The 21,698-nt window shown below is 54.6% G+C and overlaps 1 pseudogene; it reads right to left on the bottom strand.

The window, feature by feature from the left end:
* The window catches only part of LOC124010732, a 109,792-nt pseudogene that overhangs the window by 6,850 nt on the left and 81,244 nt on the right, over positions 1–21,698 (bottom strand).

The raw sequence follows: 21,698 nt of genomic DNA, 5'->3' as shown, positions 1-21,698 counted from the left end.
CACAGGACTAGGGGTGGTATTAGCATGTAATATCTAGCTGTTTTCTTGCGGGAAGAGGGGATGAAATATTAGCGTTGTCCATTAGGCAACATTTGAAACAACCTTGAATAATTTCCACAGAGTTGACACTCAAATCACAGAGAAAGATAATAATATTATTATTATATATTATTATTAGATGAATTATGACCTTCAACTTCCATTTGTAATATGATGCAGGAATGTAATACAGTTCTCTGTCCTCTCCAGCTGGAAGTCCAACCTCACCCTGCTGTTCTAACACGGGGGCTGTGGTCTGAGGGACAATTCAGAGCAAGGGAGGGGATGAGGGGAGGAAAGGAGGGAGTGAGCAGAGGAGGAGGGAGAGGGGTTTAATTGGTAGTTTGTTGTGGGTGTCTAATAGACCCTCATGCCTCACATTCCTGTGATTCCAGGACTGGAGAGGATAGAGGGAGTGGAGAGAGGAGGATAGAGGGAGTTGAGAGGAAAGAGGGAGTGGAGAGAGGAGGATAGAGGGAGTGGAGAGAGGAGGATAGAGGGAGTGGAGAGAGGAGGATAGAGGGAGTGGAGAGAGGAGGATAGAGGGAGTTGAGAGGAAAGAGGGAGTGGAGAGAGGAGGATAGAGGGAGTGGAGAGAGGAGGATAGAGGGAGTGGAGAGAGGAGGATAGAGGGAGTGGAGAGAGGAGGATAGAGGGAGTTGAGAGGAAAGAGGGAGTGGAGAGAGGAGGATAGAGGGAGTGGAGAGAGGAGGATAGAGGGAGTGGAGAGAGGAGGATAGAGGGAGTTGAGAGGAAAGAGGGAGTGGAGAGAGGAGGATAGAGGGAGTTGAGAGGAAAGAGGGAGTGGAGAGAGGAGAATAGAGGGAGTTGAGAGAGGAGGATAGCGGGAGTGGAGAGAGGAGGATAGAGGGAGTGGGAGAGGAGGGAATATGCTTTCCTAACAGCTGGAGTGGGGCCCATTCTGTAGTAGCCACCCCCCTCTCTCTCTTTGGAGCTCAAACCTCCATAGCATCACTAGTTAAAACCGGAGACCTTTCTGCGTGGCATTGAGATCCACATATCTCAGTTGGTTGGAGCGCGGTGGGTGTTGGCAATGCGAAGGTTGCAAGTTGGATTTCCACATGGGCCATCAATATTGATCGTAAGCAATACATGGGATAAACTTGTGGTTTGGGGGCAGGAGAGTAGGGAGGCAGGAGAGTAGGGAGGCAGGAGAGTAGGGGGCAGGAGGGCTGGTAGGCAGGAGAGTAGGGAGGCAGGAGGGGAGGTAGGCAGGAGGGGAGGTAGGCAGGAGAGTAGGGAGGCAGGAGGGGAGGTAGGCAGGAGAGTAGGGAGGCAGGAGAGTAGGGAGGCAGGAGGAGAGGTAAGCAGGAGAGTGGGGAGGCAGGAGAGTAGGGAGGCAGGAGAGTAGGGAGACAGGAGAGTAGGTAGGCAGGAGAGTAGGGAGGCAGGAGGGGAGGTAGGCAGGAGAGCAGGGAGGCAGGAGAGTAGGGAGGCAGGAGAGTAGGGAGGCAGGAGGGGAGGTAGGCAGGAGAGTAGGTAGGCAGGAGAGTAGGGAGGCAGGAGGGGAGGTAGGCAGGAGAGTAGGGAGGCAGGAGAGTAGGGAGGCAGGAGGGCAGGTAGGCAGGAGAGTAGGAGGCAGGAGGGGAGGTAGGCAGGAGAGTAGGGAGGCAGGAGAGTAGGGAGGCAGGAGGGGAGGTAGGCAGGAGAGTAGGGAGGCAGGAGAGTAGGGAGGCAGGAGGGGAGGTAGGCAGGAGAGTAGGGAGGCAGGAGAGTAGGGAGGCAGGAGAGTAGGGAGGCAGGAGAGTAGGGAGGCAGAAGAGTAGGGAGGCAGGAGAGTAGTTAGGCAGGAGAGTAGGGAGGCAGGAGGGGAGGTAGGCAGGAGAGTAGGTAGGCAGGAGAGTAGGGAGGCAGGAGAGTAGGGAGGCAGGAGGGGAGGTAGGCAGGAGAGTAGGGAGGCAGGAGAGTAGGGGGCAGGAGGGAGTGAGGTAGACAGGAGAGTAGCGAGGCAGGAGAGTAGGGGGCAGGAGAGTAGAGAGGCAGGAGAGTAGGGAGGCAGAAGAGTAGGGAGGCAGGAGAGTAGGGAGGCAGGAGAGTAGGGAGGCAGGAGAGTAGGGGGGCAGGAGGGAGTGAGGTAGACAGGAGAGTAGGGAGGCAGGAGAGTAGGGGGGCAGGAGAGTAGGGAGGCAAGAGAGTAGGTAGGCAGGAGGGGAGGTAGGCAGCAGAGTAGGGAGGCAGGAGAGTAGGTAGGCAGGAGAGTAGGGAGGCAGGAAGGGAGGGAGGCAGGAGGGAAGGTAGGCAGGAGGGGAGGTAGGCAGGAGAGTAGGGAGGCAGGATAGTAGGGAGGCAAGAGAGTAGGGAGGCAGGAAGGGAGGTAGGCAGGAGAGTAGGGAGGCAGGAGAGTAGGGAGGCAGGAGAGTAGGGAGGCAGGAGAGTAGGGGGGCAGGAGAGTAGGGAGGCAGGAGAGTAGGGAGGCAGGAGAGTAGGGAGGCAGGAGAGTAGGGTGGCAGAAGAGTAGGGAGGCAGGAGAGTAGGGAGGCAGGAGAGTAGGGAGGCAGGAGAGTAGGGGGGCAGGAGGGAGTGAGGTAGACAGGAGAGTAGGGAGGCAGGAGAGTAGTGGGGCAGGAGAGTAGGGAGGCAGGAGAGTAGGGAGGCAGGAAGGGAGGGAGGCAGGAAGGGAGGGAGGCAGGAAGGGAGGGAGGCAGGAAGGGAGGCAGGAGGGAAGGTAGGCAGGAGGGGAGGTAGGCAGGAGAGTAGGGAGGCAGGAGAGTAGGGAGGCAGGAAGGGAGGGAGGCAGGAGGGAAGGTAGGCAGGAGGGGAGGTAGGCAGGAGAGTAGGGAGGCAGGAGGGAGTGAGGTAGGCAGGAGAGTAGGGAGGCAGGAGAGTAGGGAGGCAGGAGAGTAGGGGTGCAGGAGGAAGTGAGGTAGACAGGAGAGTAGGGAGGCAGGAGAGTAGGGGGGCAGGAGGAAGTGAGGTAGACAGGAGAGTAGGGAGGCAGGAGAGTAGGGAGGCAGGAGAGTAGGGAGGCAGGAGAGTAGGGAGGCAGGAGAGTAGAGGGGCAGGAGAGTAGAGGGGCAGGAGAGTAGGGAGGCAGGAGAGTAGGGAGGCAGGATAGTAGGGAGGCAGGAGAGTAGGAAGGCAGGAGATTAGGGGGGCAGGAGAGTAGGGAGGCAGGAGAGTAGGGAGGCAGGAGGGAAGGTAGGCAGGAGAGTAGGGAGGCAGGAGAGTAGGGAGGCAGGAGAGTAGGGAGGCAGGAAGGGATGTAGGCAGGAGGGGAGGTAGGCAGGAGAGTAGGGAGGCAGGAGAGTAGGGAGGCAGGAGAGTAGGGAGGCAGGAAGGGAGGTAGGCAGGAGAGTAGGGAGGTAGGAGATTAGGGAGGCAGGAGAGTAGGGAGGCAGGAATGCAGGGAGGCAGGAGGGAAGGTAGGCAGGAGAGTAGGGAGGCAGGAGGGGAGGTAGGCAGGAGGGGAGGTAGGCAGGAGAGTAGGGGGGCAGGAGGAGTGAGGTAGACAGGAGAGTAAGGAGGCAGGAGAGTAGGGAGGCAGGAGAGTGGGGAGGCAGGAGAGTGGGGAGGCAGGAGAGTAGGGAGGCAGGAGAGTAGGGAGGCAGGAGGGGAGGTAGGCAGGAGAGTAGGGAGGCAGGAGAGTAGGGGTGCAGGAGGGGAGGGAGGCAGGAGAGTAGGGAGGCAGGAGAGTAGGGAGGCAGGAGGGAGTGAGGTAGACAGGAGAGTAGGGAGGCAGGAGGGGAGGTAGGCAGGAGAGTGGGGAGGCAGGAGGGGAGGTAGGCAGGAGAGTAGGGAGGCAGGAGGGGAGGTAGGCAGGAGAGTGGGGAGGCAGGAGAGTAGGGGGGCAGGAGAGTAGGGAGGCAGGAATGCAGGGAGGCAGGAGGGAAGGTAGGCAGGAGAGTAGGGAGGCAGGAGGGGAGGTAGGCAGGAGGGGAGGTAGGCAGGAGAGTAGGGGGCAGGAGGGAGTGAGGTAGACAGGAGAGTAAGGAGGCAGGAGAGTAGGGAGGCAGGAGAGTGGGGAGGCAGGAGAGTGGGGAGGCAGGAGAGTAGGGAGGCAGGAGGGGAGGTAGGCAGGAGAGTAGGGAGGCAGGAGAGTAGGGGTGCAGGAGGGGAGGTAGGCAGGAGAGTAGGGAGGCAGGAGAGTAGGGAGGCAGGAGGGAAGTGAGGTAGACAGGAGAGTAGGGAGGCAGGAGGGAGGTAGGCAGGAGAGTGGGGAGGCAGGAGGAGGTAGGCAGGAGAGTAGGGAGGCAGGAGGGGAGGTAGGCAGGAGAGTGGGGAGGCAGGAGAGTAGGGGGGCAGGAGAGTAGGGAGGCAGGAGAGTAGGGAGGCAGGAAGGGAGGGAGGCAGGAGGGAAGGTAGGCAGGAGGGAAGGTAGGCAGGAGAGTAGGGAGGCAGGAGAGTAGGGAGGCAGGAGAGTAGGGAGGCAGGAAGGGAGGTAGGCAGGAGAGTAGGGAGGCAGGAGATTAGGGAGGCAGGAGAGTAGGGAGGCAGGAATGCAGGGAGGCAGGAGGGAAGGTAGGCAGGAGAGTAGGGAGGCAGGAGGGGAGGTAGGCAGGAGGGGAGGTAGGCAGGAGAGTAGGGGGGCAGGAGGGAGTGAGGTAGACAGGAGAGTAAGGAGGCAGGAGAGTAGGGAGGCAGGAGAGTGGGGAGGCAGGAGAGTAGGGAGGCAGGAGAGTAGGGAGGCAGGAGAGTAGGGAGGCAGGAGAGTAGGGAGGCAGGAGAGTAGGGAGGCAGGAGAGTAGGGGTGCAGGAGGGGAGGTAGGCAGGAGAGTAGGGAGGCAGGAGAGTAGGGGGGCAGGAGGGAGTGAGGTAGACAGGAGAGTAGGGAGGCAGGAGGGGAGGTAGGCAGGAGAGTGGGGAGGCAGGAGGGGAGGTAGGCAGGAGAGTAGGGAGGCAGGAGGGGAGGTAGGCAGGAGAGTGGGGAGGCAGGAGAGTGGGGAGGCAGGAGAGTAGGGAGGCAGGAGGGGAGGTAGGCAGGAGAGTAGGGAGGCAGGAGAGTAGGGAGGCAGGAGAGTAGGGAGGCAGGAGGGGAGGTAGGCAGGAGAGTAGGGAGGCAGGAGAGTAGGGGTGCAGGAGGGGCGGTAGGCAGGAGAGTAGGGAGGCAGGAGAGTAGGGGGGCAGGAGGGAGTGAGGTAGACAGGAGAGTAGGGGGGCAGGAGGGAGTGAGGTAGACAGGAGAGTAGGGAGGCAGGAGGGAGGTAGGCACAAAAGCGTAGCTCGCTCCGTAGCTGGGAGGAAAAATCTATCGGATACAAGAGAAGCCACTGTTCTCTTTTTCTGATGTTGTCCTTCTGAATCAATGCTGGTCTCCTCCGAGAAGACTCCCACAGAGATTTACCTGAGGGTCTTTCTCTGTCTTCTTCCTGCTGCTCCTTTCTCTCCCTCTCTTCTCCTGTGTGTGTGTGTGTATGTGTGTGTGTGTATGTGTGTGTACTCACCACACACGGCGCTGCCGTAAAACTCCCAGTAGATGCCTTCGTCAGTGTCTTCACGCCCCTTCAGGTCAGAAAAATACTCTAGAGAGACAGAGACATGGTACAGCTATAAACAGGGACAGAGCAGAGACAGAGACATGGTACAGCTATAAACAGGGACAGAGCAGAGAGAGACACGGTACAGCTATAAACAGGGACAGAGAGAGAGAGAGAGAGAGACACGGTACAGCTATAAACAGGGACAGAGCAGAGAGAGAGACACGGTACAGCTATAAACAGGGACAGAGAGAGAGAGAGACACGGTACAGCTATAAACAGGGACAGAGAGAGAGAGACACGGTACAGCTATAAACAGGGACAGAGCAGAGAGAGAGACACGGTACAGCTATAAACAGGGACAGAGAGAGAGAGAGAGACACGGTACAGCTATAAACAGGGACAGAGCAGAGAGAGAGACACGGTACAGCTATAAACAGGGACAGAGCAGAGAGAGAGACACGGTACAGCTATAAACAGGGACAGAGCAGAGAGAGAGACACGGTACAGCTATAAACAGGGACAGAGAGAGAGAGAGACACGGTACAGCTATAAACAGGGACAGAGCAGAGAGAGAGACACGGTACAGCTATAAACAGGGACAGAGAGAGAGAGACACGGTACAGCTATAAACAGGGACAGAGCAGAGAGAGACACGGTACAGCTATAAACAGGGACAGAGCAGAGAGAGACACGGTACAGCTATAAACAGGGACAGAGAGAGAGAGACACGGTACAGCTATAAACAGGGACAGAGCAGAGACAGAGACATGGTACAGCTATAAACAGGGACAGAGCAGAGAGACACGGTACAGCTATAAACAGGGACAGAGCAGAGAGAGACACGGTACAGCTATAAACAGGGACAGAGAGAGAGAGAGACACGGTACAGCTATAAACAGGGACAGAGAGAGAGAGAGACACGGTACAGCTATAAACAGGGACAGAGAGAGAGAGAGAGAGAGAGAGAGACAGTACAGCTATAAACAGGGACAGAGAGAGAGAGAGACACAGTACAGCTATAAACAGGGACAGAGAGAGAGAGAGACACGGTACAGCTATAAACAGGGACAGAGAGAGAGAGAGACACGGTACAGCTATAAACAGGGACAGAGAGAGAGAGACACGGTACAGCTATAAACAGGGACAGAGAGAGAGAGACACGGTACAGCTATAAACAGGGACAGAGCAGAGAGAGAGACACGGTACAGCTATAAACAGGGACAGAGAGAGAGAGACACGGTACAGCTATAAACAGGGACAGAGAGAGAGAGACACGGTACAGCTATAAACAGGGACAGAGAGAGAGAGACACGGTACAGCTATAAACAGGGACAGAGAGAGAGAGACACGGTACAGCTATAAACAGGGACAGAGAGAGAGAGAGACACGGTACAGCTATAAACAGGGACAGAGAGAGAGAGAGAGAGACAGTACAGCTATAAACAGGGACAGAGAGAGAGAGAGACACAGTACAGCTATAAACAGGGACAGAGAGAGAGAGAGACACGGTACAGCTATAAACAGGGACAGAGAGAGAGAGACACGGTACAGCTATAAACAGGGACAGAGAGAGAGAGACACGGTACAGCTATAAACAGGGACAGAGAGAGAGAGAGACACGGTACAGCTATAAACAGGGACAGAGCAGAGAGAGAGACACGGTACAGCTATAAACAGGGACAGAGAGAGAGAGACACGGTACAGCTATAAACAGGGATAGAGAGAGAGAGAGACACGGTACAGCTATAAACAGGGACAGAGAGAGAGAGACACAGTACAGCTATAAACAGGGACAGAGAGAGAGAGAGACACAGTACAGCTATAAACAGGGACAGAGAGAGAGAGAGACACGGTACAGCTATAAACAGGGACAGAGAGAGAGAGACACGGTACAGCTATAAACAGGGACAGAGAGAGAGAGACACGGTACAGCTATAAACAGGGACAGAGAGAGAGAGACACGGTACAGCTATAAACAGGGACAGAGCAGAGAGAGAGACACGGTACAGCTATAAACAGGGACAGAGAGAGAGAGACACGGTACAGCTATAAACAGGGATAGAGAGAGAGAGAGACACGGTACAGCTATAAACAGGGACAGAGAGAGAGAGACACGGTACAGCTATAAACAGGGACAGAGAGAGAGAGACACGGTACAGCTATAAACAGGGACAGAGAGAGAGAGAGACACGGTACAGCTATAAACAGGGACAGAGAGAGAGAGAGACACGGTACAGCTATAAACAGGGACAGAGAGAGAGAGAGAGACGGTACAGCTATAAACAGGGACAGAGAGAGAGAGAGACACGGTACAGCTATAAACAGGGACAGAGAGAGAGAGAGACACGGTACAGCTATAAACAGGGACAGAGCAGAGAGAGACACTGTACAGCTATAAACAGGGACAGAGCAGAGAGAGAGACACGGTACAGCTATAAACAGGGACAGAGCAGAGAGAGACACTGTACAGCTATAAACAGGGACAGAGCAGAGAGAGAGACACGGTACAGCTATAAACAGGGACAGAGCAGAGAGAGAGACACGGTACAGCTATAAACAGGGACAGAGCAGAGAGAGAGACACGGTACAGCTATAAACAGGGACAGAGCAGAGAGAGACACTGTACAGCTATAAACAGGGACAGAGAGAGAGAGACACGGTACAGCTATAAACAGGGACAGAGCAGAGAGAGACACGGTACAGCTATATACAGGGACAGAGCAGAGAGAGAGACACGGTACAGCTATAAACAGGGACAGAGAGAGAGAGAGACACGGTACAGCTATAAACAGGGACAGAGCAGAGAGAGACACGGTACAGCTATAAACAGGGACAGAGAGAGAGAGAGACACGGTACAGCTATAAACAGGGACAGAGCAGAGAGAGAGGGACACGGTACAGCTATAAACAGGGACAGAGAGAGACACGGTACAGCTATAAACAGGGACAGAGAGAGAGAGACACGGTACAGCTATAAACAGGGACAGAGAGAGACACGGTACAGCTATAAACAGGGACAGAGAGAGAGAGACACGGTACAGCTATAAACAGGGACAGAGAGAGAGAGAGACACGGTACAGCTATAAACAGGGACAGAGCAGAGAGAGACACGGTACAGCTATAAACAGGGACAGAGAGAGAGAGAGACACGGTACAGCTATATACAGGGACAGAGAGAGAGAGAGACACGGTACAGCTATAAACAGGGACAGAGAGAGAGAGAGACACGGTACAGCTATAAACAGGGACAGAGCAGAGAAAGACACGGTACAGCTATAAACAGGGACAGAGAGAGAGAGACACGGTACAGCTATAAATAGGGACAGAGAGAGAGAGAGACACGGTACAGCTATAAACAGGGACAGAGAGAGAGAGAGACATGGTACAGCTATAAACAGGACAGAGAGAGACACGGTACAGCTATAAACAGGGACAGAGAGAGAGAGAGAGACACGGTACAGCTATAAACAGGGACAGAGAGAGAGAGAAACATGGTACAGCTATAAACAGGGACAGAGAGAGACACGGTACAGCTATAAACAGGGACAGAGAGAGAGACACGGTACAGCTATAAACAGGGACAGAGAGAGAGAGACACGGTACAGCTATAAACAGGGACAGAGAGCAGAGAGAGACACGGTACAGCTATAAACAGGGACAGAGCAGAGAGAGACACGGTACAGCTATAAACAGGGACAGAGCAGAGAGAGAGACACGGTACAGCTATAAACAGGGACAGAGCAGAGAGAGAGACACGGTACAGCTATAAACAGGGACAGAGAGAGAGAGAGACACGGTACAGCTATAAACAGGGACAGAGCAGAGAGAGAGACACGGTACAGCTATAAACAGGGACAGAGAGAGAGAGAGAGACACGGTACAGCTATAAACAGGGACAGAGCAGAGAGAGAGACACGGTACAGCTATAAACAGGGACAGAGCAGAGAGAGAGACACGGTACAGCTATAAACAGGGACAGAGAGAGAGACACGGTACAGCTATAAACAGGGACAGAGAGAGAGACACGGTACAGCTATAAACAGGGACAGAGCAGAGAGAGAGACACGGTACAGCTATAAACAGGGACAGAGAGAGAGACACGGTACAGCTATAAACAGGGACAGAGAGAGACACGGTACAGCTATAAACAGGGACAGAGAGAGAGAGAGAGACGGTACAGCTATAAACAGGGACAGAGAGAGAGACACGGTACAGCTATAAACAGGGACAGAGAGAGAGAGAGACACTGTACAGCTATAAACAGGGACAGAGAGAGAGAGAGACGGTACAGCTATAAACAGGGACAGAGAGAGACACGGTACAGCTATAAACAGGGACAGAGAGAGAGAGAGACACGGTACAGCTATAAACAGGGACAGAGAGAGAGAGAGAGACGGTACAGCTATAAACAGGGACAGAGAGAAACACGGTACAGCTATAAACAGGGACAGAGAGAGAGAGAGAGACGGTACAGCTATAAACAGGGACAGAGAGAGAGAGAGACACGGTACAGCTATAAACAGGGACAGAGCAGAGAGAGAGAGACACGGTACAGCTATAAACAGGGACAGAGAGAGAGAGACACGGTACAGCTATAAACAGGGACAGAGAGAGAGAGACACGGTACAGCTATAAACAGGGACAGAGCAGAGAGAGAGACACGGTACAGCTATAAACAGGGACAGAGCAGAGAGAGACACGGTACAGCTATAAACAGGGACAGAGCAGAGAGAGACACGGTACAGCTATAAACAGGGACAGAGAGAGAGAGACATGGTACAACTATAAACAGGGACAGAGAGAGAGAGACACGGTACAGCTATAAACAGGGACAGAGAGAGAGAGACACGGTACAGCTATAAACAGGGACAGAGCAGAGAGAGAGAGACACGGTACAGCTATAAACAGGGACAGAGAGAGAGACATGGTACAACTATAAACAGGGACAGAGAGAGAGAGACACGGTACAGCTATAAACAGGGACAGAGAGAGAGAGAGACACGGTACAGCTATAAACAGGGACAGAGCAGAGACAGAGACATGGTACAGCTATAAACAGGGACAGAGAGAGAGAGAGAGACACGGTACAGCTATAAACAGGGACAGAGCAGAGAGAGACACGGTACAGCTATAAATAGGGACAGAATAGAGAGAGAGAGACACGGTACAGCTATAAATAGGGACAGAGCAGAGAGAGAGACACGGTACAGCTATAAACAGGGACAGAGAGAGAGACACGGTACAGCTATAAACAGGGACAGAGAGAGAGACACGGTACAGCTATAAACAGGGACAGAGAGAGAGAGACACGGTACAGCTATAAACAGGGACAGAGAGAGAGAGACACGGTACAGCTATAAACAGGGACAGAGAGAGAGACACGGTACAGCTATAAACAGGGACAGAGAGAGAGAGAGACACGGTACAGCTATAAACAGGGACAGAGAGAGAGAGAGACACGGTACAGCTATAAACAGGGACAGAGCAGAGAGAGACACGGTACAGCTATAAACAGGGACAGAGCAGAGAGAGACACGGTACAGCTATAAACAGGGACAGAGAGAGAGAGACACGGTACAGCTATAAGCAGGGACAGAGCAGAGAGAGACACGGTACAGCTATAAACAGGGACAGAGCAGAGAGAGACACGGTACAGCTATAAACAGGGACAGAGCAGAGAGAGACACGGTACAGCTATAAACAGGGACAGAGAGAGAGAGAGACACGGTACAGCTATAAACAGGGACAGAGAGAGAGACACGGTACAGCTATAAACAGGGACAGAGAGAGAGACACGGTACAGCTATAAACAGGGACAGAGAGAGAGAGACACGGTACAGCTATAAACAGGGACAGAGAGAGAGACACGGTACAGCTATAAACAGGGACAGAGAGAGAGAGACACGGTACAGCTATAAACAGGGACAGAGAGAGAGACACGGTACAGCTATAAACAGGGACAGAGAGAGAGAGAGACACGGTACAGCTATAAACAGGGACAGAGCAGAGAGAGACACGGTACAGCTATAAACAGGGACAGAGCAGAGAGAGACACGGTACAGCTATAAACAGGGACAGAGAGAGAGAGAGACACGGTACAGCTATAAACAGGGACAGAGCAGAGAGAGACACGGTACAGCTATAAACAGGGACAGAGCAGAGAGAGACACGGTACAGCTATAAACAGGGACAGAGCAGAGAGAGACACGGTACAGCTATAAACAGGGACAGAGCAGAGAGAGACACGGTACAGCTATAAACAGGGACAGAGCAGAGAGAGAGACACGGTACAGCTATAAACAGGAAAAGAGGCCGTATAAGCCCCCCCCACCCTGCCCCCCCCGCCCTCCCTGTTCACTCTGCCTCATGCTGAAACAGGCGGAGCGCGGCAGTGTGTGTCAGACATGCATCTCTAATCAGATTCCACTCGGGAGCCTTCAAAGCCGCTAGGGAGCCATGCACGCTCTCTCACACACACACACTTAAATCACCGGGTGTTCACTCCACCGAGTGTTCATTTAAAAACGGCTCCGGCTGCTTGGACAGCAGGTCACTATGTTTGCATTCTGTGTGTGTGTGTGTTTGTGTGTGTGTGCTTGCGCACAGGGAGCCGGTGTGGGAGTGGGGGCAGCTGTGCGGGGGCTTGGCGTTAGGTAGGTAGTGTGGCAGTGCCAGAGGCAGCAAGGGAGTGTTGTGCCATCTACAGCCATTCAGGGATTCAACAGTTAAGCCTCATTAAAAACTCCACGGAACGACAGAGAAAGAGAGAGAGGCAGAGAGAGAGGCAGAGAGGGAAAGGAGAGAGAGAGGCAGAGAGGGAAAGGAGAGAGAGAGGCAGAGAGGGAAAGGAGAGAGAGAGGCAGAGAGGGAAAGGAGAGAGAGAGGCAGAGAGAGAGGTAAAGAGAGAGGCAGAGAGGGAAAGGAGAGAGAGAGGCAGAGAGGGAAAGGAGAGAGAGAGGCAGAGAGGGAAAGGAGAGAGAGAGGCAGAGAGGGAAAGGAGAGAGAGAGGCAGAGAGGGAAAGGAGAGAGAGAGGCAGAGAGAGAGGTAAAGAGAGAGGCAGAGAGGGAAAGGAGAGAGAGAGGCAGAGAGGGAAAGGAGAGAGAGAGGCAGAGAGGGAAAGGAGAGAGAGAGGCAGAGAGGGAAAGGAGAGAGAGAGGCAGAGAGGGAAAGGAGAGAGAGAGGCAGAGAGGCAGAGAGGGAAAGGAGAGAGAGAGGCAGAGAGGGAAAGGAGAGAGAGAGGCAGAGAGGGAAAGGAGAGAGAGAGGCAGAGAGGGAAAGGAGAGAGAGAGGCAGAGAGGGAAAGGAGAGAGAGAGGCAGAGAGGGAAAGGAGAGAGAGAGGCAGAGAGGGAAAGGAGAGAGAGAGGCAGAGAGGGAAAGGAGAGAGAGAGGCAGAGAGGGAAAGGAGAGAGAGAGGCAGAGAGGGAAAGGAGAGAGAGAGGCAGAGAGGCAGAGAGGGAAAGGAGAGAGAGAGGCAGAGAGGGAAAGGAGAGAGAGAGGCAGAGAGGGAAAGGAGAGAGAGAGGCAGAGAGGGAAAGGAGAGAGAGAGGCAGAGAGGCAGAGAGGGAAAGGAGAGAGAGAGGCAGAGAGGGAAAGGAGAGAGAGAGGCAGAGAGGGAAAGGAGAGAGAGAGGCAGAGAGGGAAAGGAGAGAGAGAGGCAGAGAGGGAAAGGAGAGAGAGAGGCAGAGAGGCAGAGAGGGAAAGGAGAGAGAGAGGCAGAGAGGGAAAGGAGAGAGAGAGGCAGAGAGGGAAAGGAGAGAGAGAGGCAGAGAGGGAAAGGAGAGAGAGAGGCAGAGAGGGAAAGGAGAGAGAGAGGCAGAGAGGGAAAGGAGAGAGAGAGGCAGAGAGGGAAAGGAGAGAGAGGCAGAGAGGGAAAGGAGAGAGAGAGGCAGAGAGGGAAGGAGAGAGAGAGGCAGAGAGGGAAAGGAGAGAGAGAGGCAGAGAGGCAGAGAGGGAAAGGAGAGAGAGAGGCAGAGAGGGAAAGAGAGAGAGAGGCAGAGAGGCAAAGGAGAGAGAGAGGCAGAGAGGGAAAGGAGAGAGAGAGGCAGAGAGGGAAAGGAGAGAGAGAGGCAGAGAGGGAAAGGGAGAGAGAGAGGCAGAGAGGTAAAGAGAGAGGCAGAGAGGAAAGGAGAGAGAGAGGCAGAGAGGGAAAGGAGAGAGAGAGGCAGAGAGGGAAAGGAGAGAGAGAGGCAGAGAGGGAAAGGAGAGAGAGAGGCAGAGAGGGAAAGGAGAGAGAGAGGCAGAGAGGCAAAGGAGAGAGAGAGGCAGAGAGGGAAAGGAGAGAGAGAGGCAGAGAGGGAAAGGAGAGAGAGAGGCAGAGAGGGAAAGGAGAGAGAGAGGCAGAGAGGTAAAGAGAGAGGCAGAGAGGTAAAGAGAGAGGCAGAGAGGGAAAGGAGAGAGAGAGGCAGAGAGGGAAAGGAGAGAGAGAGGCAGAGAGGGAAAGGAGAGAGAGAGGCAGAGAGGGAAAGGAGAGAGAGAGGCAGAGAGGGAAAGGAGAGAGAGAGGCAGAGAGGGAAAGGAGAGAGAGAGGCAGAGAGGGAAAGGAGAGAGAGGCAGAGAGGGAAAGGAGAGAGAGAGGCAGAGAGGGAAAGGAGAGAGAGGCAGAGAGGGAAAGGAGAGAGAGAGGCAGAGAGGGAAAGGAGAGAGAGAGGCAGAGAGGGAAAGGAGAGAGAGAGGCAGAGAGGCAAAGGAGAGAGAGAGGCAGAGAGGCAAAGGAGAGAGAGAGGCAGAGAGGGAAAGGAGAGAGAGAGGCAGAGAGGGAAAGGAGAGAGAGAGGCAGAGAGGGAAAGGAGAGAGAGAGGCAGAGAGGGAAAGGAGAGAGAGAGGCAGAGAGGGAAAGGAGAGAGAGAGGCAGAGAGGGAAAGGAGAGAGAGAGGCAGAGAGGGAAAGGAGAGAGAGAGGCAGAGAGGTAAAGAGAGAGGCAGAGAGGTAAAGAGAGAGGCAGAGAGGGAAAGGAGAGAGAGAGGCAGAGAGGGAAAGGGAGAGAGAGAGGCAGAGAGGGAAAGGAGAGAGAGAGGCAGAGAGGGAAAGAGAGAGAGAGGCAGAGAGGGAAAGGAGAGAGAGAGGCAGAGAGGCAAAGGAGAGAGAGAGGCAGAGAGGGAAAGGAGAGAGAGAGGCAGAGAGGGAAAGGAGAGAGAGAGGCAGAGAGGGAAAGGAGAGAGAGAGGCAGAGAGGTAAAGAGAGAGGCAGAGAGGTAAAGAGAGAGGCAGAGAGGGAAAGGAGAGAGAGAGGCAGAGAGGGAAAGGAGAGAGAGAGGCAGAGAGGGAAAGGAGAGAGAGAGGCAGAGAGGGAAAGGAGAGAGAGAGGCAGAGAGGGAAAGGAGAGAGAGAGGCAGAGAGGGAAAGGAGAGAGAGAGGCAGAGAGGGAAAGGAGAGAGAGGCAGAGAGGGAAAGGAGAGAGAGAGGCAGAGAGGGAAAGGAGAGAGAGGCAGAGAGGGAAAGGAGAGAGAGAGGCAGAGAGGGAAAGGAGAGAGAGAGGCAGAGAGGGAAAGGAGAGAGAGAGGCAGAGAGGCAAAGGAGAGAGAGAGGCAGAGAGGCAAAGGAGAGAGAGAGGCAGAGAGGGAAAGGAGAGAGAGAGGCAGAGAGGGAAAGGAGAGAGAGAGAGGCAGAGAGGGAAAGGAGAGAGAGAGGCAGAGAGGGAAAGGAGAGAGAGAGGCAGAGAGGGAAAGGAGAGAGAGAGGCAGAGAGGGAAAGGAGAGAGAGAGGCAGAGAGGCAGAGAGGGAAAGGAGAGAGAGAGGCAGAGAGGGAAAGGAGAGAGAGAGGCAGAGAGGCAAAGGAGAGAGAGAGGCAGAGAGGGAAAGGAGAGAGAGAGGCAGAGAGGGAAAGGAGAGAGAGGCAGAGAGGGAAAGGAGAGAGAGAGGCAGAGAGGGAAAGGAGAGAGAGAGGCAGAGAGGGAAAGGAGAGAGAGAGGCAGAGAGGGAAAGGAGAGAGAGAGGCAGAGAGGGAAAGGAGAGAGAGAGGCAGAGAGGGAAAGGAGAGAGAGAGGCAGAGAGGGAAAGGAGAGAGAGAGGCAGAGAGGCAGAGAGGGAAAGGAGAGAGAGAGGCAGAGAGGGAAAGGAGAGAGAGAGGCAGAGAGGCAAAGGAGAGAGAGAGGCAGAGAGGGAAAGGAGAGAGAGAGGCAGAGAGGGAAAAGGAGAGAGAGAGGCAGAGAGGGAAAGGAGAGAGAGAGGCAGAGAGGGAAAGGAGAGAGAGAGGCAGAGAGGGAAAGGAGAGAGAGAGGCAGAGAGGGAAAGGAGAGAGAGAGGCAGAGAGGGAAAGGAGAGAGAGAGGCAGAGAGGGAAAGGAGAGAGAGAGGCAGAGAGGCAAAGGAGAGAGAGAGGCAGAGAGGGAAAGGAGAGAGAGAGGCAGAGAGGGAAAGGAGAGAGAGGCAGAGAGGGAAAGGAGAGAGAGACAAGAGGGAAAGGAGAGAGAGAGGCAGAGAGGGAAAGGGAGAGGCAGAGAGGGAAAGGAGAGAAAGAGAGAGAAAGGAGAGAGAAAGAACGAGGCGAAGGAAAGTAAGAAAGTGTGTGTTGTGCTAGCTGCTGATTAGAGCTCCCAGGGAGAGGGAACACATTGGGGGAGGTGGAAATCAGACTGGCAGGCAGCACATCAAGACAAACCTGCCGATTTACCACACCCCCCTTCTCTCTCTCCCTCTCTCTCTACTTCCTCTCGCCCCATCTTTCATTCTCTCTCTAGCTCTTTCATGCTTGCTCAGCCTCGTTCCAGTTCTCTCTGTCACACTACCCCCCCTCTATATTTCATTCTCTCTCTCTAGCCCTTCACACTCCCTCCATCTGTCTTTTAGTCGTACTCACTCTCTATTTCACACACTCACTGTTTCTAGCTTCCTTGCGCTTGCCGTGCCTTCCGCTCGCTCGGTCTCTAACGTGGTCTTACACAAAGCCTTGGGAGTTGAGACGGAGAGAGGAAGGGAACGAGAGCACGGAAGGAAGGATGAAAACGCCACTGAGTGTGTTCATTTGTTAGTGCTGGCTTGTTGTTTATATGCCTCTCTGCAGTGTGTGTGTGTGTGTGTGTGTGTCAGCAGGGTATAGCTGAGCACTGTGCTCCCCATAGCTCTAAATGACAGGCTGGCTCTGTGGCCGTGCTGCTCTGTGGCCGTGCTGCTCTGTGGCCGTGCTGCTCTGTGGTTTGCGGGGGAAGCAGCCGTTTTAAATGCTAAGTGGGAAGTGGTGATTAGGGAAGGAGAGCGGAGGGAGAGAGGGATAGCAGAGAAGAGAAGAAAAGAGAGGTGCTGGGCTCTGATTGCTACCCCCGTCCACCCCTCCTTCTGCCCCCGGCTCTCTGCTCTCCCTGGGTAATGTGGGTCACGATATTGCAGCACTCAGCGCTCAGGGCAGTGTGTGTGTGTGTGTGTGTGTGTGTGTGTGTGTGTGTGTGTGTGTGTGTGTGTGTGTGTGTGTGTGTGTGTGTGTGTGTGTGTGTGTGTGTGTGTGTGTGTGTGTGTGTGTGTGTGTGTGTGTGTGTGTGTGTGTCAATGGAGATACGTCTCTCTACCGACACACACCGCCTCTGTGTTACATCACCACCATACTTCCAGCTCCACACAGACACGGAAACACACGGCTATTTCAGATGTTGTCTTGTTTCCCTGCTCAGTCCAAGGCATTCGGGAACGAGGGATCTACCTCGCAAATAAACAGGATTTGGAAAGAAAATCCCAGAGAATCCCTGTAGAAGGCCCAGAGGCCAGGGAGGGAATGCCAGAGAGGGAGAGTCCAGGGAGGGAAGAGAGTCCAGGGAGGGAAGAGAGAGGGAGAGAGTCTAGGGAGGGAAGAGAGTCCAGAGAGGGAGAGAGTCCAGGGAGGAAAGAGAGTCCAGGGAGGGAAGAGAGTCCAGAGAGGGAGAGAGTCCAGGGAGGGAAGAGAGTCCAGAGAGGGAGAGAGTCCAGGGAGGGAAGAGAGAGGGAGAGAGTCTAGGGAGGGAAGAGAGTCCAGAGAGGGAGAGAGTCCAGGGAGGGAAGAGAGTCCAGAGAGGGAGAGAGTCCAGGGAGGGAGAGAGAGGGAGAGTCCAGAGAGGGAAGAGAGTCCAGAGAGGGGAGAGAGTCCAGAGAGGGAAGAGAGAGGGAAGAGAGTCCAGAGAGGGAGAGAGTCCAGGGAGGGAAGAGAGAGGGAAGAGAGTCCAGGGAGGGAAGAGAGAGGGAAGAGAGTCCAGGGAGGGAAGAGAGAGGGAAGAGAGTCCAGGGAGGGAAGAGAGAGGGAAGAGAGTCCAGAGAGGGGAGAGAGTCCAGAGAGGGAAGAGAGAGGGAAGAGAGTCCAGAGAGGGAGAGAGTCCAGAGAGGGAAGAGAGAGGGAAGAGAGTCCAGAGAGGGAGAGAGTCCAGGGAGTGAAGAGAGAGGGAAGAGAGTCCAGAGAGGGAGAGAGTCCAGGGAGGGGAGAGAGTCCAGAGAGGGGAGAGAGTCCAGAGAGGGAAGAGAGAGGGAAGAGAGTCCAGAGAGGGAAGAGAGTCCAGGGAGGGAAGAGAGTCCAGAGAGGGGAGAGAGTCCAGAGATGGAAGAGAGAGGGAAGAGAGTCCAGGGAGGGAAGAGAGTCCAGAGAGGGAAGAGAGTCCAGGGAGGGAAGAGAGAGAGGAGAGTCCAGGGAGGGAAGAGAGAGAGGAGAGTACAGAGGAGGGAAGAGAGAGAGGAGAGTCCAGGGAGGGAAGAGAGAGAGGAGAGTCCAGAGAGGGAAGGGAGAGAGGAGAGTCCAGAGAGGGGAGAGAGAGAGGAGAGTCCAGAGAGGGAAGAGAGAGAGAGGAGAGTCCAGAGGAAGGAAGAGAGAGAGGAGAGTCAAGAGGAGGGAAGAGAGAGAGGAGAGTACAGAGAGGGGAAAGAGAGAGGAGAGTCCAGAGAGGGAAGAGAGAGAGGAGAGACCAGAGAGGGGAGAGAGAGAGGAGAGTCCAGAAGAAGGAAGTGAAAGAGGAGAGTACAGAGAGGGAAGAGAGAGAGGAGAGTCCAGAGAGGGAGGAGAGAAAGGAGAGTACAGAGAGGGGAAAGTGAGAGGAGAGTCCAGAGGAAGGAAGTGAAAGAGGAGAGTACAGAGAGGGAAGAGAGAGAGGAGAGTCCAGAGAGGGAGGAGAGAAAGGAGAGTACCGAGAGGGGAAAGAGAGAGGATAGTCCAGAGGAAGGAAGAGAGAGAGGAGAGTCCAGAGAGGGAAGAGAGAGAGGAGAGACCAGAGAGGGGAGAGAGAGAGGAGAGTCCAGAGGAAGGAAAAGAGAGAGGAGAGTCCAGAGAGGGAAGAGAGAGAGGAGAGTCCAGAGAGGGGAGAGAGAGAGGAGAGTCCAGAGGGGGGAAGAGAGAGAGGAGAGTCCAGATAGGGGAGAGAGAGAGGAGAGTTCAGAGGGGGGAAGAGAGAGAGAGGAGAGTCCAGATAGGGAAGGGAGAGAGGAGAGTCCAGAGAGGGGAGAGAGAGAGAGGAGAGTCCAGAGGAAGGAAGAGAGAGAGGAGAGTCAAGAGGAGGGAAGAGAGAGAGCAGAGTCCAGAGAGGGGAGAGAGAGGAGAGTCCAGAGAGGGAAGAGAGAGAGGAGAGTCCAGAGAGGGAAGGGAGAGAGGAGAGTCCAGAGGAAGGAAGTGAGAGAGGAGAGTACAGAGAGGGGAAAGAGAGAGGAGAGTCCAGAGAGGGAAGAGAGAGAGGAGAGACCAGAGAGGGGAGAGAGAGAGGAGAGTCCAGAGAGGGAAGAGAGAGAGGAGAGTACAGAGGAGGGAAGAGAGAGAGGAGAGTCCAGGGAGGGAAGGGAGAGAGGAGAGTCCAGAGGAAGGAAGTGAGAGAGGAGAGTACAGAGAGGGGAAAGAGAGAGGAGAGTCCAGAGAGGGAAGAGAGAGAGGAGAGACCAGAGAGGGGAGAGAGAGAGGAGAGTCCAGAGAGGGAAGAGAGAGAGGAGAGTACAGAGGAGGGAAGAGAGAGAGGAGAGTCCAGGGAGGGAAGAGAGAGAGGAGAGTACAGAGGAGGGAAGAGAGAGAGGAGAGTCCAGGGAGGGAAGAGAGAGAGGAGAGTCCAGAGAGGGGAGGGAGAGAGAGGAGAGTCCAGAGGAAGGAAGAGAGAGAGGAGAGTCCAGAGGAGGGAAGAGAGAGAGGAGAGTCCAGAGAGGGGAGAGAGAGAGGAGAGTCCAGAGAGGGGAGAGAGAGAGGAGAGTCCAGAGAGGGAAGAGAGAGAGGAGAGTACAGAGAGGGGAAAGAGAGAAGAGAGTCCAGAGGAAGGAAGAGAGAGAGGAGAGTCCAGAGAGGGAAGAGAGAGAGGAGCGTCCAGAGAGGGGAGAGAGAGAGGAGAGACCAGAGAGGGGAGAGAGAGAGGAGAGTCCAGAGGAAGGAAAAGAGAGAGGAGAGTCCAGAGAGGGAAGAGAGAGAGGAGAGTCCAGAGAGGGGAGAGAGAGAGGAGAGTCCAGAGGGGGGATGAGAGAGAGGAGAGTCCAGATAGGGGAGAGAGAGAGGAGAGTTCAGAGGGGGGAAGAGAGAGAGGAGAGTCCAGATAGGGAAGGGAGAGAGGAGAGTCCAGAGAGGGGAGAGAGAGAGGAGAGTCCAGAGAGGGAAGAGAGAGAGAGGAGAGTCCAGAGGAAGGAAGAGAGAGAGGAGAGTCAAGAGGAGGGAAGAGAGAGAGGAGAGTACAGAGAGGGGAAAGAGAGAGGAGAGTCCAGAGAGGGAAGAGAGAGAGGAGAGACCAGAGAGGGGAGAGAGAGAGGAGAGTCCAGAAGAAGGAAGTGAAAGAGGAGAGTACAGAGAGGGAAGAGAGAGAGGAGAGTCCAGAGAGGGAGGAGAGAAAGGAGAGTACCGAGAGGGGAAAGAGAGAGGATAGTCCAGAGGAAGGAAGAGAGAGAGGAGAGTCCAGAGAGGGAAGAGAGAGAGGAGAGACCAGAGAGGGGAGAGAGAGAGGAGAGTCCAGTGGAAGGAAAAGAGAGAGGAGAGTCCAGAGAGGGAAGAGAGAGAGGAGAGTCCAGAGAGGGGAGAGAGAGAGGAGAGTCCAGAGGGGGGAAGAGAGAGAGGAGAGTCCAGATAGGGGAGAGAGAGAGGAGAGTTCAGAGGGGGGAAGAGAGAGAGGAGAGTCCAGATAGGGAAGGGAGAGAGGAGAGTCCAGAGATGGGAGAGAGAGAGAGGAGAGTCCAGAGGAAGGAAGAGAGAGAGGAGAGTCAAGAGGAGGGAAGAGAGAGAGCAGAGTCCAGAGAGGGGAGAGAGAGGAGAGTCCAGAGAGGGAAGAGAGAGAGGAGAGTCCAGAGAGGGAAGGGAGAGAGGAGAGTCCAGAGGAAGGAAGTGAGAGAGGAGAGTACAGAGAGGGGAAAGAGAGAGGAGAGTCCAGAGAGGGAAGAGAGAGAGGAGAGACCAGAGAGGGGAGAGAGAGAGCAGAGTCCAGAGAGGGAAGAGAGAGAGGAGAGTACAGAGGAGGGAAGAGAGAGAGGAGAGTCCAGGGAGGGAAGAGAGAGAGGAGAGTACAGAGGAGGGAAGAGAGAGAGGAGAGTCCAGGGAGGGAAGAGAGAGAGGAGAGTCCAGAGAGGGGAGGGAGAGAGAGGAGAGTCCAGAGGAAGGAAGAGAGAGAGGAGAGTCCAGAGGAGGGAAGAGAGAGAGGAGAGTCCAGAGAGGGGAGAGAGAGAGGAGAGTCCAGAGAGGGGAGAGAGAGAGGAGAGTCCAGAGAGGGAAGAGAGAGAGGAGAGTACAGAGAGGGGAAAGAGAGAAGAGAGTCCAGAGGAAGGAAGAGAGAGAGGAGAGTCCAGAGATGGAAGAGAGAGAGGAGCGTCCAGAGAGGGGAGAGAGAGAGAGGAGAGTCCAGAGGGGGGAAGGGAGAGAGGAGAGTCCAGATAGGGAAGGGAGAGAGGAGAGTCCAGAGAGGGGAGGGAGAGAGAGGAGAGTCCAGAGGAAGGAAGAGAGAGAGGAGAGTCCAGAGGAGGGAAGAGAGAGAGGAGAGTCCAGAGGAGGGAAGAGAGAGAGGAGAGTCCAGAGAGGGAAGAGAGAGAGGAGAGTACAGAGAGGGGAAAGAGAGAAGAGAGTCCAGAGGAAGGAAGAGAGAGAGGAGAGTCCAGAGGAGGGAAGAGAGTGAGGAGAGTCCAGAGAGGGAAGAGAGAGAGGAGAGTACAGAGGAGGGAAGAGAGAGAGGAGAGTCCAGGGAGGGAAGAGAGAGAGGAGAGTACAGAGGAGGGAAGAGAGAGAGGAGAGTCCAGGGAGGGAAGAGAGAGAGGAGAGTCCAGAGAGGGGAGGGAGAGAGAGGAGAGTCCAGAGGAAGGAAGAGAGAGAGGAGAGTCCAGAGGAGGGAAGAGAGA

Source organism: Oncorhynchus gorbuscha, linkage group LG23 (genome assembly GCF_021184085.1).
Source record: "Oncorhynchus gorbuscha isolate QuinsamMale2020 ecotype Even-year linkage group LG23, OgorEven_v1.0, whole genome shotgun sequence".
Classification (NCBI taxonomy): domain Eukaryota; kingdom Metazoa; phylum Chordata; class Actinopteri; order Salmoniformes; family Salmonidae; genus Oncorhynchus; species Oncorhynchus gorbuscha.
This window is presented reverse-complemented; position numbering and strand designations above follow the sequence as displayed.